General features: G+C 46.1%; 1 pseudogene; it reads right to left on the bottom strand.

Annotated features, from left to right (window-relative positions):
* Positions 1-3,105: 3,105 nt before the first annotated feature.
* Positions 3,106-4,159, bottom strand: part of LOC136503280 (MYB-like transcription factor 4) — an 8,560-nt pseudogene continuing 7,506 nt past the window's right edge.

Below are 4,159 nucleotides of genomic sequence, written 5' to 3'. Positions count from 1 at the left end.
AACATTATTGTACACTAATTATTGAAAAGTTGAAATTGGTAGCCCTGGCCCTGTAAATTGAAAATCATAGTAAAAAACAATTATTGCACAATATTGAAGAACCACTATTCTACTCTACTTCTAAGAACTAATTATAGCATCACATACTAACAATGATGATCTTGACCACCATGGAATAATTAGCTAGGAATTTAAATGTGTTCATAGACACCAACCTTTTGGATGATGTATTCACCACAATTTGAGCGTGCACAAATGTCCAATTGGAAAAGTGCTCTCTAGAATGGAGAAAGAACTAGAATGAGAATCAAGCAATGTAGCCATCAAAACGAATCTAATTAAGCAACAAAATCAAAGGAGTGGATGTTTGTTACTAACCTTAAAGCAAAAAGATCAAGCCATTCTTCAAAATCCAAGCACTAGCTTCATGGTGAAGAGCAGCCGCAACAATGGAGGGAAGGGTCCAAACGCGCGCCTCTATTCTTGGGATGAAAGAGAGGAGGAAGGAGAGGACGGCTGCAGCCTTTTTGTGTTGTAGGCTTATCACCGTCGGTTCTTGGCTAGAACCGACAGTGATAGAGTCCAATCACTGTCGGCTCTTGGCTTAAACCGGCAGTGATGAGTGCCCACCAAAACACTGCCGGTTCAAGCCACAAACCGGCATGATGTGGCCCTTCACTGCCGGTTTTAGCCCAGCCCCAAGCTCATAACCGGCAGTGAAGGTACATCACTGCCGGTTCTCACAAATCCGGAAGTGATGATGCCGGCAATGATGTGCAAACTGGCGTAGTGATAATCCATAACATAATTGATCTTGTTTGTATCATAGTCTGATTATATAATTTGATTACAATAATCATAAGGGTATCAAACAGGGCCAATATCTCCTTATATATGACAACTAATAAGGGTATCAAACAGGGCCAATATCTCCTTATATATGACAACTAACGTACGTCCGTGCAGTTAAGGATGGCAACGGGGCGGTTTCGGGTCGGATATCCGTGGGTTTCGGATCTCGTGGGTTCAGGTCCGGGGATGATTTCTGACCCACGGTTTTCGGGTTCGGGGCTCCGAAACCTATCGGGTTTGGTTTTCCACCTGTGGATATCCGAAATAAATCATTTGTAATTAAAACTCATGTTTTATAATAAGCTAATAATAACTTATTTACTTAGACTATTAAATTTATTCTAAGTTGACTCATGAAAATATTTATTATTTGTTGCCTCTTGTTTATACATGTGAATATGTATATATATCATGCATATGTTTGTAGAAAGTCCTTTTGCTTTTACTATGTTGCCATACAAAGCAGGTTTCGGTTTTCCATTCGAGTTTCAGGTATCCACGGATTTGGTTTTGGGGACAGATTATCACCCGAATCGGTATTCGATGCGGTTTTGGGTTTTGATTTCGAGTTTCGGGTTCGGGTGCACAGAGACTCCACCCGATCCGAATCCGCCCCGTTGCCATCCCTACGTGCAGTGGAGCTGATTCAAGGAAAGCAATTTTGATTTGCAATAATCTCTCTTTCCAAGCTCATGCATGTTTGTGACAAACCAACTTTCAATTGGTAAATAAAATATAGATATTATTATTTTAACCCTAGTTTTTAAATTGCATACAAAAAGTATTTATGTTTTTAGAAAACAAATAATAAGCGTTGTTCACAAATTGCTACCACTAAACATATCAAAATTCTACAAGTGCCCTGCTACTACCCATCACCACATCATATGCTTCGATCGAACCTTTCCATCCCTCCACTGTGAGGAGGTAACCGGGGGTGGATCCAACATGGGGTCTATGGGGGCTCATGCCCCCTACTATGTACTTGCTAGGGCTCCTTGAAAGAAGGAGATGGGGCCGAACAAGGGAAACTTATCAAAGGGAATGTTTTGCCTTGATATCTTTTTTCTTGTAGCAAAATACGAGGAACAAAACCACCACACCACTATGAATAGTTACAGTTGCACCCACTCCCACTGCCACCCAAACCCAAGAAGGTCCATTGTTGTGTTTTGAAGCAGGGACGGCCAATTCCTGCAGATGCATGTATTGTTGTTAAATTAACAAATGGCTAATTAACAAGAGATTGCAATGTATGCTCTCCCATGGGTGGCTCTGCTGCTAGAAGGGTCAGTGTCGGTTGTCCACTGAAGAAACGGTAGAAGGAAAGCCTATAGCTATACCAAACCAAACGGAAGCTACCCTCCCCGGAGCCAGCTCAAGAGCATAAACCACCAACATCTAGTAGTTTGCTTTGACAAATGTCGCAATCCTGAGGTGTCATGGATGGCAGACATCGTGCGGCTATGTAGACTGTGGCTTGAAGGTCAGTTGTGTTGACCTCCGTTTGCCCGGTGGCGAAGTAGGAAGGGGAAATTGTTCGACATTGTTCCCCATGTACCATAGCCTCCTGTAGCTTCTCAACGGCATCAACAAAATGTGCTGCAGTGAATTACTAACTCAGTGCTCTCAAGACTCCTTATGACTATACCGATTTAAGGGTCATCAGGGAACATCTCTATCTTATTTGTATAAAAGCCTATAGTGCACTTATCATGGAAGATAAATGCACCCTCCCTGGACAGACAGAAGACCCGTGCATCTCTGAAAGCGGCAGCAACACATCTCTCGCACCCTGAGCTACTAGAGCGTCGCTAGCACTGCACGAGTGCGTAGACCTCCCCGGTCTCATGAGTGCGTAACAAAATTCTACTAGTGCCCAGCTTCTACCCACCACCACATCATATGCTTCGATCAAACATCTCCATCCCCTACACTGTGAGGTGGTAAATAGGGGTGGATCCAGCATGGGGGCTATGGGGGCTCATGCCCCCCTACTACTTGCCAGAGCTCCATGGAGTTATTAATAGACAGGGAGGAGAGAGGGGAAGAGAGAAGAAAAGGGAGAGGAAGAAGAAGATGGGGCTGAATGAGAGAAACTTATTACCACAAGGAATGTTTTGCCTTGTTATCTTTTTTTTCTTGTAGCAAAATACGAGGAACAAAGACCACCACCACCACTATGAAAGTTTGCAGCTGCTGCACCCACTGCCACCCAAACCCAAACAGGTACATTATGTCCACTGTTGTGTTTCAAAGCGGGTGGCTGAGCAATTCCTACAAATGCATGTAACCACATAAGTGTAAGTCACTAAATTAACAGGATTGATAATTAACAAAGATTGCAATGTATGCTCACCGGTGGGTGGCTCTGCTAGAAGGGTCAGTGTCGGCTATTTGCTGCACAAACGGTAGAAGAAAAGCTTGTGCTACACGAGACTAAAGCTACCCTCCCTAGAGTCACCTCCGGAGCAGAAAGCACAAATGCATCTAGTAGTTTTCTTAGACAAATGTCGCAATCCTAAGGTGTCAACGATGGCAAACACTGTGCAGCTGCATAGAGTGTGGCTTGAAGGTTAGTTGTGTTGACCTTCGTCTGCCCGGTGGCGAAGTAGGAAAGGGAGGCTGCTGTCCCATGTGCCATAGCCTCCTATAGTTTCTGAAAACCACATCCTCAAATGTGCTACTATGGATTACTATCTCAGCTCTCAAGTCTCCTCGCAACTATACTGATTGAAAGGTCATTAGGGAACATCTCTATCTTCTTTGTATAGTAGCCTACGGTCCACTTATCACGGAAGATAAATGCACCCTATCTGGACTGACAGAAGACCCGCCATCTCTCGAGGACGGAGTGGTCATCTAGCTCTATGCATGCCTCCTCTGCCCTGCGCCTCCTCTGCTACAGCTTCCCGCGCCTCCTTCCCCGACATGGGCTCTCGCATGGCGCACTGCGCCTTCTTCCCCAACGAGGCCGGCACTGCGCCTCCTTCCCCGGCGAGGCTAGCACCGTGCCTTCTTCCCCAGCGAGCCCAGCACTGTGCCTCCTCCTCCTCTGCAGCAGGGCTGGCCCCGAGCTCGCGCGAGCGCGACGACAGAGCCCTCACCCACGGCCGCTGGAGCCTCGCCCGCTGCCGGTGTCAACACCTCCGACCTCTTCTTCTTCAGCAGCAGCGTCGGCCTGCTTTTCTTCCTCACAGCGCAAAGCTCGTGCTCGTGATGGAGCGCGCGTCGTCCCACTTGGGACAGCCCGTCCGTCAGTTTTCTAGGGGCAAGTTGAGCTTGGATCTAGAGGGGATGTTCCCTA

This window comes from Miscanthus floridulus, chromosome 14, assembly GCF_019320115.1.
Source record: "Miscanthus floridulus cultivar M001 chromosome 14, ASM1932011v1, whole genome shotgun sequence".
Taxonomy (NCBI): domain Eukaryota; kingdom Viridiplantae; phylum Streptophyta; class Magnoliopsida; order Poales; family Poaceae; genus Miscanthus; species Miscanthus floridulus.
Note: the sequence above shows the minus strand (reverse complement) of the source record. Positions and strands in the feature narration are given on the sequence as shown.